The sequence below is a fragment of the Fukomys damarensis genome, unplaced genomic scaffold (assembly GCF_012274545.1).
Source record: "Fukomys damarensis isolate Sample0158 unplaced genomic scaffold, DMR_v1.0_HiC HiC_scaffold_11, whole genome shotgun sequence".
Taxonomy (NCBI): domain Eukaryota; kingdom Metazoa; phylum Chordata; class Mammalia; order Rodentia; family Bathyergidae; genus Fukomys; species Fukomys damarensis.
Genome location: NW_022900923.1, coordinates 41,034,988 through 41,048,842, shown reverse-complemented (window position 1 = coordinate 41,048,842; position 13,855 = coordinate 41,034,988). Strand labels below are relative to the sequence as shown.

At 54.1% G+C, this 13,855-nt stretch overlaps 1 long non-coding RNA gene across 1 annotated transcript in view; it reads right to left on the bottom strand.

Moving 5' to 3' along the window:
• Positions 1-7,759, bottom strand: part of LOC104876858 — a 14,399-nt gene extending 6,640 nt beyond the window's left edge. The window contains exon 1 of the long non-coding RNA XR_004516668.1: positions 7,374-7,759. This is a non-coding gene — a long non-coding RNA (uncharacterized LOC104876858). The remainder of the gene's footprint in view (positions 1-7,373) is intronic.
• Between the last annotated feature and the right edge of the window lie 6,096 nt (positions 7,760-13,855).

Sequence of the window (13,855 nt, the reverse complement as noted above, 5' to 3'; positions counted from 1 at the left end):
GGCAGGTTCCCTCCCTGCGGCCGGCCTGGGCGCCGCGCCTGCGCAGAAGCACACAGGCAGCCCGGGCGGCTTCCCTGGGCCTTGGGAACGGATCCCTGATCCCAGGAATTCCCCCCGCTTCTCCCGGGAGTTCCCCTGAGTGCTGGAGACAGAAAAGGTGCTTAGGCAGGAGGGGTGGGAGCGGCTGGGCCGTCACTGGTACGGGTCTGCGCCCACCGCACCACTTCTGGGCCGGGCCTGCCTGGATGGAGTTCCCTGCTCTGCCCCTCTGTGTGTGGTCCTGGAGACCCCACGCCTTCACACCGAGCACCCCATCAGCCCTTCTTCTATTGTATGTTTCTGAGACAGCGTCTCACTGTGTAGTTCAAGCTGGCCTTGAACTCAATATGCTCAAACTGGCATTGAATTTACACGGATCCTCTTCAGCCTTCCTAGTGCTGGAATTCTAGGCGTGCACCACTACATCCCTATCTTTTTATTTTGAGTCTGAGTCTCGCTAAATTGCTAAGTTGCCCAGGTCGGGCCTGAACTTGGGATCCTCCTGCCTCAGCCTCACGGAGTGCTGAGATCACGCCTCACTCTGGCTCTGCCACTTGGCAGCCCTGTGAGTTCATCTCTATGCATTCCTAGAACAGCGTGTAGCAGACAAGTGATCCGTAAATGTTGCCATTGGCTGGAACTCATTCCCTTCATTCTCACAGCATCCTGATGGGGTAGAGTAATATTTATTATTTTCATTTCACAGATTTGGAAACCAATGATCAGGGAGGCAAGAGGCAGCCAAAGTCGAGGAAGGACAGATTCTGTGCCAGTTTCCCCTCCCCCGGGGACGGGACAGGGCCTGGAGAGGTGTAGACAGTCTGAACCCCCATCCTGCTGTGTCGGATGCCCTCCAGGCTCTGGCCTCCTGCCCACAAGGGATCCTTGGGTCCTGCTCTGGGGAACCAGTGAGGGGCCACTGGTGGGAAGTGCACTTCTAAAAGTCAGGGACCGGAACCTGGTCCCAACTGTCCCAACTCCGCAGCTAAGGCACCCTGTGCTGTCAGTGGTCTCATGGTCACTGGTTTGACAAGATTTGTTGAGAGCCTGCTGTGTGCTGGGCATTGCCCTGGACACAAACAGAATGACAGGCACAGCAAGACCTCCATCCTCATGCAGCTAACACTGAAGTGAAGGAGGCACCACTGAGAAAAACTAAACCCTCAGGGAGCTGGGGATTTAGCTCAGAGGTTCTGCCACCTGCCTTGCAAGTGCAAGGTCCAGAGTTCAATCTCCGCTACAAAAAAAAAACAGTGTTTAACCAAATTGGATTATGTAAAGGTGCAAATTTCCAATGATGAATGTCATTATGTTGTATACCTTAAATGTACCAATAAAATTAATTTTAAAAAGGAAAAAACTAAACCCCGGTGGGACATGGTGGCACATACCTTGTAATACCAGCACACAGGAGGCTGAGGCAGGAGGATTACTATGAGTTTGAGGCCAGCGTGGGCTATATAGTGAATTCAAGTCCAGCCTGAACTGCATAGGGAGACCCTGTCTCAAAAAACCAAAAAGAAAAACACCAAGAGCAAAAATAAAAGATTGCCCCTCTGTCCTTACACCCGAGCGGTAGATAGGTAGATGGGGCCTCTGATTATCTAAATCTGTTTGCAATGCCTATTCTCACGCTCTATCCTGCAACTGCTAAATTAGAAACTGGGGGTGAAGGGCCAGGGATTTAGCTCAGTGGCACTGTGGCTGCCTTGCAAATGTAAGGTACTGAGTTTGATGTTCAGTACCAGAAAAAGAAAGAATCTAGGAGTGGGACCAGCAATCAGTGTTTATTGTTACAGTTGTTTCCAGGGCCTTCCCAGTCCTTTTTTATTTTGAGACAGTGTCTTGCTAGTTATTAAATTGCCCAGGCTATGCTCAAACTTGGAACCCTCCTCCCTCAGCCTCCCAGAATGGGAGGATTACAGTGTGTAGCACTAAGCCTGTGCAATTCGAGTCTTACTCAGCAAGTCCTCCAGGGGACCCCACCCCCATACAGGCTGGACTTTGAGATGACCAGGTAAAGTATTCTGATTGCCTTCACCTGGGAAAGTCCCCCTGCGAAGGGTGGGGCTGGAGAAGTAGGGACTGGCCCTGGGGGGCCCCGGGCCTCAGACTCCCTGATGTTGAGCAGGGCCCCTGTCTTCTAGCTGTGCTCTCAGTGCGTGGCATTCAGTGGGTGCCTAAAGCTTGTGTCTAAGGAACAAAAGAACACACAAAGGATAAGGAGAGCGTCGCGTGGCTCCCCAGACCCACCTGTTACATGAGCTCAGACGGCCTTCAGTGGAGAGGAAGGGAGGAAGCGCGTGGATTCCTGGACAAAAGGAGCTCCCAGCTGTCCCCTACTCTCACCCCGGGTGCTCGGGGCCTCCTGGGATCCCTGTGACTTCCCAGAACGCTGCACTTCACACCTACTTTGCCAGTTCCCTCTCACCAAGCTGTGGGAGAGGTGTTTCTTTCTTTTTTCTTTTTGAAACAGGGTCTTGCTGTGTAGCCAGGCTGACCTTGAACTCACAGCAATCCTCCTGCTTCAGCCTCCCGTTTTGGGATTACAGGTGTGCAGAGCTCCTCTTCTGCCTAGTGGTCAGGCAGTCCGAGCTACACGGGAGGCTGAAGTGGGAGGATCACCCAAGCCCACAGCTTAAGACCAGCCTAAGCATATGGTAAGCCCCTCTCTCCACTCATTACCCCGCGAGACTGGCCCGGTAGATTAGGACTTCTCTCCAAGGGCTCTTCCATTCCAGAGTGGCCTGGCCTTTTAGGACCCAGCTGGCTGGCCCCATCAGAATAAAACCAACCTCTGTTGAGAAACATACATACTATACAAAGAGAATAAGCCACGTATTTGCTGAACAAATGTTTACAGAATGCGTACTAGGTGCCAGCCGAGTAACTGATGCTCAAAAGCACTTGTTCTTATGTTCCACCACCTGCCTCGCAAGCACAAGGTACTAAGTTCAATCCCCAGTACCAAAAAAAAGAAAGAAAAAAAGCACTTGTTCTTAGCTGGGCGTGGCGGTGCACACCTGAAATGTTAGCAGTTCTGGGAAGCCGAGGCAGGAGGATCCTGTTTGAGCCCAGTCTATGCAATTTAATAATTTAACAAGGCCCTGTCTTAAAATAAAACAAGGACTGGGGATGTAGTTTAGTGCAGGACCCTGGGTTCAATCCCTAGTACACTGGAAGAAAAAAAAAAAGCAGCATAGGGCATAGTGGCACATGCTTGTAGGCCCAACACTCAGGAGGCTGAGGCAGGAGGATCTCACTTTGAGTTTGAGGCCAGCCTGGGCTACACAGTGGGACCCTGTCTCATAAATAAATAAATAAATAACAAATTTTTAAAAATAAAGCATTGAGCTGGGCATGGTGGCACATGCCTGTAATCCCAGCACTCAGAAGGCTGAGGCAGGAGGATAGCCATGAGTTCAAAGCCAGCCCTGTCTCAAATAAATAAAGCATTAATTCTTTTTTTTTTGTTGTTTGGTTTTGGTTTTTTTTGTTTGTTTTTTAGTACTGGAGATCGAACTTGGGTCCTTGGGCTTGCAAGGCAGGGCAGAACCACTGAGCTAAATCCCCGGCCCTAAAGCATTAATTCTTAAACACTCCATTGGCCAAGGGGGTCACTCAGCTCACTTGGATTCCCTATGGCTATAGAAAAAGGGAACTTGCTCCCTTCCTAGGGATGTGTCTCAGAGAAAGCCCACCTGTGGCCACGCTTCTGTCCCCTGGCAGAGATGGGACACACAGACTCCAGGTGCTCCGTGCAGCCCAGACATTGGCATAGGTGGACAGGCCCAGGGAGCCCTTGAGGGCAATCAGAGGAGCTCGGGCATCAGCACAGGCTTCCTAGAGAGCTGGGAGGGGAATTTTTCTCCCAGGACAGCGCCAGGTGGAAGTGAGGGAGCCAGTTTGGCAGAAAGGAGGTGAAGCCAAGTTCCAGGCAGGGATGGGGCTGGGGCAGGGAGAGCCAGCCAGCTGGGTGGAGCCCACTGTCCTGTCCACCATCCAGTCACAAGATCTGCAGCTGAGCTGGGCAGGGCTGGGGTGAGGCCGGAGCTCGCCGGGATTGTTCCCACAGATGCCTGGCTGGTCATCCTGGTGCAGGCCCATTCCAGGGCTGGAGCCCGGAGCGGGTCTGGGGAGAGAGCGCCCAGCCAAGGGGGACTGAGATGGAAGCCTTCCCGGCTGCTGGGACACGCTAGGTCCGGGTGACAGCCGAGGAGAAGGGGGTGAGCGTCCGCTTCAGAGTCTTCTTGAGCCGGAGGGGCACCTTCTCCACCTCCCCCGAGTCCAGGACACAGCTTGAAACTGGACTCAAAAAAATCCACCTTCCTGCGCCTCCCAGCCTTGGGTGGTCACTTGACCTGTCCCGAACTCATTTTTCTTCTTACTGTGAATGGAGACAGTAACACGCGCCTTCCACGTGATCCTGAACAGTAAAGTACACAATTTCAGCAACACCTCTTGACCAAAGTCGGTTTGTAATAAGGGTCAGCTCCCCTTCTCTCCTCCTCCTCACTGCTCCAACGCCCTGTACCCTTGGCTAGGGCTGCAGAACCCCGGCAGTCTCCACGCCCAGGCTGCCGAGGTTCCCTGTCCCCCAGCCTGGCGACGTGCTCTGCCCCCCTCATCGCTGAGGGACCCAGGACTGGGTAGAAGGGTTCCTTCCTTCCGTGCCCTCGTCAGCCCCAGGTTGGGGGTGGAGCAGAGGCTGAGAGAGCTTCAAAGGATGAATCAAAGGTCCCGGCCACACCTCCAAGAGGGAAAGATGGAGGAAATTCCCCGCATGCAAAGGAGGCTAACCATAGACACCCAGACTGCTGCACCGCCCCACCTGCCCCTCTGGGACTGTCCTCCCAGCCTCCCTCTCGTCTGACAGAGCCCAGCTGGTGGTGAGAGGTCTAGGGTGAGGACCAGGCTGGACGGCCCGGCCTCCAGCCCTCCCACCACTGAGCTCCAGCCCAGCCTTCGCCCCCTTCCCAGTCTTTCTGGATCCAGTGTTTCTCTCTGGGGTCTAAACTAGAACAAAGGTCCTGTGGGTCTGCAGGACTCAGCGGCAGACTTGCTCGGTGTTTTGCCTGGATTTGGGCAGGTGACCTTGGGGACCGAGCGGGTCCTGTGCCAAGCTGCCCCGAAGTCCCTTTGGGGATGGAAAGACCCTGTTCCTCCATCTCCCCAGGGCCCAGTGCGGTGTCCGACGTGAAGCTTGCGCTCCGTCCAGGCTTGGTTGGCGGCTCGCGCGTTTGTTTGGACAGCACCTCACTCTAGCCCAGGCGGGCCTCGCACTGGTTATTTTTGTTCCTAGCAGGACAACGGCAGCTCTGTCAAGGTGGCGTGCAGTGGCTCAGTCCTGGGCAGCGCGAGCACCCTGCACCTGGAATTCTTGACATGTGTGTGGATCTCCCGATCCTGCCAGGGTTGCGCCAGTGTCCCCAGTGCAGCACCTAACAGCAACAGAGCTCCCCTCTTGGGCAGGTTAGGCCGGAAAGCTGGGACAATGCAAACGCCATCTCCCTTTCCCAGCCCTTCTGGGCATGGCTGATTCCCCTGCCAGCTGGGAGCACCGGTCCAGGAAGTCCTCAGGAGCTGAACCACAGGCCAACATCTGACCTGGAACTTTGGCAAGCGGCCCCTGCCAACAACAGTAAAGCACCACGCCGTCCTCTGGGTGGGGAAACTCTCCCTGGGCCCCATCTACATAAGATGGCTTTTTTTTGTTTTGTTTTTTTCACTTGTTTTTTGAGACAAATTCTCTCTATGTCACCCAGTCTGGCTATTGGCCTTGAAATTGCAGCGATCCTCCTGCTTCAGCCTCCTGAGTACTGGGATCACAGGTGTGCACCACCACACCAGGCTTATACGAGACAGATTTGCTGTGGAACTCTTGATTCCCCCCAAATTCAGCATTCCTAGAGGAATCTCTGTGAGTAATGCCCACTTGCTTTTTTGTTTGTTTGTTTTTTGGTAAGGTTCAAAGTCAGGCCCTTGAGCTTGCAAGGCAGGTGCCAAAACCACTGAGCTAAATCCTTGGCCCTGCTTGCTTGCTTTTTGTGTGTGCATTTTTTGATTTGTCTTGTTTTTGTGGATTGAACCCAGAGCCTTCACACTGAACTACATCCTCAGCCCTTTTTAAATTTTATATTTTGAGACTGGGCCCTACTAAGTCACTAAATTGTCCAGATTGGGTTCAAACTCACAATCCTCTTGCCTCAGCTTCCGAGTGCTGGGATTACAGGTGTGCACCACCATGGCGAGTTTATTTGCTTTTGTTTCTGTCTTATATGTATGGGGGGGGTGAAGGCAAATTAGAGGGAAAATTCTGGGGTCTCTGCTGGCCCCAGAGTTCACAGAGAGCTGCCACTGGACACTGAAATCTGTGAGTATCCTGGGCTCTTTCACTTTTGCAAACGAGAATGGTTGGTGGCGGTGGCCTTGGGCAGGAAGGAGCAGGGCTGGGGTGGCCAGGCTGTCCCGCGGCACATGTATATTTATGTTTTAGGACCTGGCTCTGTGCTCACTCCTGTGTGTCTGCCTCCATATTAGAGCGACAGAGCAGCTGCACAGAGAGGCTCCCGCTTCTAGAAAGGCTGGGGCTGGGTGTGGCCCGACAGATGGCTAGCAGGTTCCAGGTGTGTCTGGCTGAGAAAGGTCCCAGGCCTCCTCCTTCTGATTGGCTGCCAGTGAGTCACAGCGGTTGGGCTCCTGAAGCAGAGTTAATTGGTTCTCATGGAGTCCGGGGTCATGGCCTGCCTTATCTTTAGGGCCTTCTCCTGCCAGTCCAGACGAACAATGTTCCCTGTACTGGCAGTGACGCTCTCGGGCTGCCGACTGCGAGTCAGTGGGACGGGCCCTTGGGGTAGCTTTCCCAGCAGTCTGTGGGTGCCCTTTGACCTCACCACACCCTGACTCCTTGGCCCTCCAGGGCCTGATGGAGGCATAAGGGGTGTGATGGGGGGTGGTCTTAGTTGGCTGTGACCTGGAAAAGCCAGAAAGGGGTTTCCTCAGTTCCAGAAGACCTGCCCAAACTGAACTGACGGGCAACATCAAAGTGTTTGTGGGTAAACATTCTAGAAACTTCCTCCAGGTCCTGGGAAAGGTTTCCAGGGAGATGGGCATGTTGTCATGGTAACTTAGGGGTCTTCTGAGAGTCCAGCAGAGGGCAGGAAAAAGGCTCCTGGGAGGCGTCCTGAACTTGCTTTTCAGACCCAGGGATCCCTGGCCATGTAGGTAAAGGGGAGGGTTCTACCTCCCAGCCTCAAATCACCTGTAGGCCCTGAGCAACTCACTTTTCCCGGGCCTGTGTGGGTGGAGCTGTGTGCCCTACCCCAGATACTCACCTGGGTTTGTGATGAGCGAATGCAGCCAGCCTTGAGGGAGCTGCTACTGCCAAGGTCACTGGCAGAGACAGGCAGACAGCAGGAGAACACAACTGCTCCAAGAAGCTCAACAGCCGTGAGAATCACCCGGGAAGGAGCACACCAGACAAGCTGGAAAATGAAACAGACCTTTATGAGTCTGGCCAGACGGCACTCCTGGAGCCGAGTAGCTCGGAGAGGTGCTAGCTCAGGGACTGAGGTCTTCTTATAAGGGGATACAGGGGGAGCTAACATTCAAAGCTGGCAGTCAGGTGGCGAAGGTCAATGGTCTGCTGATTCACACTGGTGGCAGCTGTCACGTATTCAGCAGCCACACGTTGATGGTTAACAGATGCCTACAAGATGTTCTAAGACTCCTGGAGCCGAGTAGCTCGGAGAGGTGCTAGCTCAGGGACTGAGGTCTTCTTATAAGGGGATACAGGGGGAGCTAACATTCAAAGCTGGCAGTCAGGTGGCGAAGGTCAATGGTCTGCTGATTCACACTGGTGGCAGCTGTCACGTATTCAGCAGCCACACGTTGATGGTTAACAGATGCCTACAAGATGTTCTAAGATCTCATAAAACCACAGTCTCTGGGCCATTAGCTGGCCCACACGGAGCCACTTTAGCTCAGTCAGGTCTCAAGCCCTCCTCCTGCCTGTCCCATGAAGCCCCTGCCCCCAGTCCTGGGTAGCGACCTCAGCTACCTGGAGGGGTACCTCGATGACCTGGGCCAGGGCTGAGGCTTCTGAGCCTCTCCCAGGCTTCCGTAGACAACCGGGTATCTCCCTCCCCTCCATGTCTGTCCACCTGCATACACAGTGTGTGTGCATGGGCGGTTGGGGGCAGTTATGCTATGGAGGCCTGGTCCAGCTCCCAGGGCTGCCAGACGCCTGTCGGCATCCTGGCCTCCTGGCTCCTGCTCGCCCAGTCCAGCACAGATGCCATCCAGGGTGCCTGGGCAGAGTGCCAGGGGGGATTTTCCATCTGCCTGCCTTTTTGTCTGTTCTGTGGCCTGGAGCCTGGGGCTGAGCCTGGTTAGGGGGAGGGCCCTTTGAGTGTCTGGAGGGGAGCTCTGTGGAGTTCTGGGACACCTTGAACAGGATCTGCCAGGCCTGTGCCTTGTTATTCCAAGGCCTCTGTTTTTTCCTGGGGGCAGAGCAGAAACTGGTGGGGATATGGGAACACTGGGTACTGGGCTGGTGAAGCCCACTTGGTAACCACTGAGTGCCAGGGTTAGAGGGGGAGTCTTGGTGCATCCGAGCCTGCCTTGTGCAAATGAATGTATGGGGGCACCAAGCAGGGCCAGCAGAGGTGGCAGCCAAGCCCGCACTCAAAGTCGACCCACGGCCCGGGGTCTTCCCTAGAGCCTCCCCCTCCCCCAGCCACTGCTCTCCAAGCTGAATCAGATGTAGGCACGGAAAGGTGTGATACCTATCCACACCTATCCTATGGGTCATAGCCAACACTCCTCTGATAAGACAGCTAACAAGAGCCAGACATAATAACGTTTTTTTAGGGGTTGGGGATTTGGTTCAGTGATTCCGCCGCCTGCCTCAAAAGCACAAGACCCTGAGTTCAATCCCCAGTACCAATAATAATTAATAATAACAATAATAATAATATTTTTAAAGATACAGTCTATGTAGCTCAGGCTGGCCTCCAATTTGAGCTCCTCCTGCCTCGGCCTCCCAAATGTAAAGCATAACAACTTTATTTAATGTTCAGCCAGATGTCGCGGCTCATGCCAGTAATCCCCATACTCAGGAGGCTGAGGCAGAAGGATTGCCATGAGTTCAAGGCCAGCCTGAACTGCATAGGGAGACCCAGTCTCAAAAATAAATAAATTAATTAATTAATAAAATAAAGACGCAAAGACCCAAGGAAGATTTTGTTTTTGCTTAAATTCCACAGAGAATGGACAACTCTGTAAAAATGTGATCAAACAGAGGGAATGCTCTAATGCTAACAGGCTGAGGGGACCCAGCAAGGCCTGTCTGTTCAGATTCCTCTTGGCCTCTGTGTGGCCTTCCTTTCTCCCAGGCATGGGGCGGGATTCCTTGGAATGAGGGTCTTTAAAACAGACAGGAGTTCTAGTTCCTATAATGGCCTTGGGGAAAAGAAGTCCTGGTTTTTATAACTCACTTTGGGGGAGGAACGTTGAGGTAGGAGACAGAAGGGCAAAGAGGGTCAGAGACCTTGCGTGGGAGGCCTTCCAGGCCCCGCTAGTTTGAACCATAATGGGGCCAACAACCATGCTTTGGGGTACATGTTCTGAGCTCCAGCCCCGAGCTGCTGGCCTGCCAACCCCCTCTGCTCTCACCCATCCCTCTCCCTTCTCAGCACAAGGCAGGGGCCCAGCCTGCCCACCACACCTCCTCTGGAGGCCCTGCCACCTCCAGTGTGACCTTGCCCTAGGGCTGGCTGAGCCCTGCTGAGTGGCCTCAGGCCCAGGGCGGGACTGCGTATCGCCACAGCTGGAAGTGAGGACCCAGGAGGCCACTGTTGACCACGGGAGGCTGGAAGCCAGGGAGGATACTGGGGGCAGACAGCTGAGGGCTGAGCCTAGGGCAGGACGACGACCCGCCAAACCCTTCACTTTGCTAGGTAGCGCCAGGTCCTGGACCCCCCTTTCTGCCCCCTGCGAGGTGGCAGTGACCAGGTGTCTCTGGTGCATCTGCTCCCTCCCGACTAAACACCAGGGTAGGCTGGGGAGAGCCAGGGCGGGGCTGAACGGGAGGGGAGCCGTGAGTCAGTCCCTGTGCCGACGGGAGTGGAGAGCAGAGAAGGGACAGATCAGGGCCACTGTGGGGCTGACTCAGGCCCCACACGCCCCTCCCCCTGAGATGGCCATTTGGAAATCCCTCCCCCACCCTTCTTGTTTTGCTGCCCAGAGGATGAACGACTTATCTAGAGAGCTACACAGCAAGTGAGTGGTCTTCGGTCTCCTGAACTGGATGTGGGTTCAAATCCCAGAGCCGGGAACAGAACTTCTAGAGGGCTCGCCCTGCTCCGTGGGAAAGGCTGGAGAGAGCCGTAACCGCCTGCCCTGCTAGGACCGGCCAGGTGCCCCGGCTTTCCGGGGGTGAGGGCTGCGGCCCCTCGGCCTCCCGGAAGTCGGGTGGGCGTGGCCGGCCCTGGAAGCCCTGCCCAGTGGCGTGACGTCACCAGGCCGGCCACGAGGGCTCCACCCTGGAGGGGAGGTGCCCGGAGCAGCTGTGGGTCTGGCCTCCGCACCGTACGATCCGGAGACTTATCTAGAGAGCTACACAGCAAGTGAGTGGTCTTCGGTCTCCTGAACTGGATGTGGGTTCAAATCCCAGAGCCGGGAACAGAACTTCTAGAGGGCTCGCCCTGCTCCGTGGGAAAGGCTGGAGAGAGCCGTAACCGCCTGCCCTGCTAGGACCGGCCAGGTGCCCCGGCTTTCCGGGGGTGAGGGCTGCGGCCCCTCGGCCTCCCGGAAGTCGGGTGGGCGTGGCCGGCCCTGGAAGCCCTGCCCAGTGGCGTGACGTCACCAGGCCGGCCACGAGGGCTCCACCCTGGAGGGGAGGTGCCCGGAGCAGCTGTGGGTCTGGCCTCCGCACCGTACGATCCGGTAGGCGAACAGGCTGCGGCGGTGACCGAAACTTCGCGTGCTCCGCTGCCCATTATCCACCGCCCAGGAAACCGGGATCCCTGGAGCGCCTGCCCGGGGCGATTGAGTCAGCCCCCCTCACGGCTGAGTTATGAATAACATAAAGCCAGGCCTCCTCTGACCGCACGTAGTACTGTGGTGAAGAGGATGGAATTTGGAGCATTCCGAGTATCGGGTCATCCTAGCGTCCTGCCAGCAGATCTCAGCTTGTCACCACGCAGCGGTGAGAGCCAGGCACGTCCCAGACCTGGCTGCAAATTGGGGATAAGAATACCGACCTCGAAGGATTGCTATGATGATTAAACGAACAATGCCTGGGAGGCAACCATATGAGCTTGAAAAAACTTTTTTCTTTTGTTGCTTTTTTGGTTCTGGGGATCAAACCCAGGGCTCTTAGAAGGTGCTCTGTGTGACACCCGGAGCCCCCTAGGCTCAGTTTCTTTCTTTCTTTCGGTTTTGTGAGACAGGATCTCGCCACATGATTCAGACTGGTCTTGAACTTACTATGTAGCCTAGGCTGTCCTTGAACTTGCAGTGATCCTCCTGCTTCAGCTTCCAGAGTGCACCACCATGCCCGGCAGGTTCAACTTTTATGAAATAAAATACACATATTACAGGAGAGAACTCTAATATATACAGTGATAAACCAGGCATGGCATGGCAGTGTGTGTGTGTGTGTGTGTGTGTGTGTGTGTGTGTGTGTTTGTGTAATCCCAGCTACCTGAGGCAATTTAGCAAAATTCTGCCTCAAAAAAAAAAATTTAAAAAGGTTTACTCTAAAAATATTTATTTTATTTACAGAAGTAAAATAAAGCCCTGGAGTTAAAAGCTCAGTGGTTAAGTGCCTCAGGGTTCAATCTCTAGAACTGCAAAATAAATTAAACCAAAAATGATTAAATTCTAAACCTTGCTTTTGTATCACAGCAGAGTAGTGTAGAGTCCTTCTTGGCTGTCCTTTATTCAAGGAGTTTTTTGAAAGCCAGTGGGGAAGCGCCCTGCAGACCAGAAGGCTCCTGGAGGTGAGTTGAGGCTGCTCTTCAGGAAACGGGGCTGGGAAGGGATCCGACCAAGAAGAAAGTGTTAGCCCATTACTCCAAAACCCAGGGCTTCCTTTTCTCTTTTTTTCCTGATTAGAACTCTTTGCTATTCGCCCTAAGCCTCTTCTTTTTTGCGGGGGTTGTTTTTTTGTTTTGTTTTGTTTTGTTTGGTCTTTTGAGACAGGCTTGTCTGACCTGGAACTCACTATGTAGCTCAGGCTGGTCTTGAACTCACAGCAATCCTCCTGCCTCAGCCTCCCGAGTGCTGGGATTACTGAAATTACAGGCGTGCACCACCATGCCTGGCCCTAAACCTCTTCTTTATCAGTTAATTTCTACTCCAATTCAGGCTTTATTCCTCCCGGGAAGCCAGCCCAGCCAGCCCAGCATCGTCCTCAGGGCAGAGTAAGGATCATCCTGTGTGCTCCCTTAGGACATTGCCCCCACCTGTTTTTTGGGGTTTGGGGTTTTTTTTTTTTTTTACTTATTTATTTTGGCACCAGGGATCAAATTTGGCTCCTTGTTTGTTTGTTTTGTTTTTTGAGACAGGGTCTCATTATGTAGTTGAGACTGACCTGGAACTCACTATGTAGCCCAGGCTAGTCTTGAACTCACAGCAATCCTCCTGCCTCAGCCTCCAGAGTGCTGGAATTACAGGTGTGCGCCACCACGCCTGGCTAAACTCGGGTTCTTGGGCTTGTGAGGCTCTTTTTCTTATTTTGCAACAGGGTCTCCCTAAGGTAAATTGCCCAGGCTGTGCTCAAACTTGTGATCCTGCCTCAGCCTCCCAGAGTGCTAAGATTACAGACAGAAAACACACCTAGCTCCTCTTTGGAGCAGGGGTACTGGGGATTAAATACAGGGTTCCTACATGCTAGGAAGTCACTCTACCACTGAGTGACACCCCCAGCCTGAAAGATAAATTTATAGTCATCCTCTGCCTGAGAACCTGGGACCAGATGCCCAGTCCCTCCAGCCAGAGGCTTCTTAGTTTTCTTGTTTCTGTCCTTCTGTCATCCCTTGTCCCTCTTTGAACTGTGGGATGTTGACCAGAGCCTGGGCTATAGAGCAGATGGGCAGGGTTGAGCCACAATACAGAAACCAAGGAGAGGGATGAGGTCTGCCTTCCCCTGACATTGAGGGCTCCTGGGCCTAAAGGGAAAGGAACCAAAGACAGTTCAGACAGCACACACAAGTGTGAGCAATGTCATTCCACACCCCAGCACTCTGGGAAGCTGCGAACCCTCCAGACTTAAAACATGAGAAACAATAGAGGAACAGGCCATCTATAGCAAATTGTAGACCTATTTCTGTGAGGGTCAGGCTGAAAGCTTGCTATGCATGCTGGGTAGGCACATAAGGGGCCCAGATCCCTCCCTTCCTGATCTTAGCCACTCCAGGGCGCACCCCCTCTTCTTCACAATGACAACAGTACCCTCTGAAATGGCAGGAGTCCCCAGACGGACAGTGTGCTAGCCAGGGAGGACACAAGCAGACTGTCCCAGTCCACTGGGGCGCGAGGAGGAGCTAAAGGGTGGAGCTGCTGGTTGGGAGATGGAGGCAGGTAGACTGGGAGGAGCGAGACGGGTGCTCAAGGCCAGCCTGGGCTATATAAGGAGGCCCTGTCTCAAACAAAACAAACAGAACAAAACAAAACAAAGCCTGCGATCACACATCCTCCGGGCCTCCTGGCTCAGGGCTGCACCCTGGGACACAGAGTGCCCTGGGCTTCTTCACGGCCCCCAGCCGTGACCAGTGCCATGGCAGCAGCGGCGCACAGTGCCATGGCAGCA